Below are 385 nucleotides of genomic sequence, written 5' to 3' on the forward strand. Positions count from 1 at the left end.
ACCTCAGGCTTCCTCAACTCCAGTCTGCACATTCCCACACTCAGCCAGCCAGGCCACTTCCCTCTACTGGGGAAAAAGCAGAGAACTCCAGGATGCCCTAGAGAGGCTGTCCACCTCCTGGAACCTTCATTCTTTCTTCCTCTCTATCCTTCCTCACTTGTCCCTCCTCTTCCTCCCCATCTCTCCTTCACCTCCTGTCTCCTTCCTCAACTTTCCTGCCGTGGTCTTTCCTCACTCTCCCCCAACCCTGCATCCCCAGGGGGACCCCCGCAACTCCAGCCCCACCCCTAATACCTCATCTGCAAAGGCAAACAGGGACCAATACCAGTGGGCTTCCCCGGATGTGGTTTCCATAGTGACAGTGCATCTCCTGCCTCTGGGGTTC

The sequence above is a fragment of the Chrysochloris asiatica genome, unplaced genomic scaffold (genome assembly GCF_000296735.1).
Source record: "Chrysochloris asiatica unplaced genomic scaffold, ChrAsi1.0 scaffold00020, whole genome shotgun sequence".
NCBI classification, from domain to species: domain Eukaryota; kingdom Metazoa; phylum Chordata; class Mammalia; order Afrosoricida; family Chrysochloridae; genus Chrysochloris; species Chrysochloris asiatica.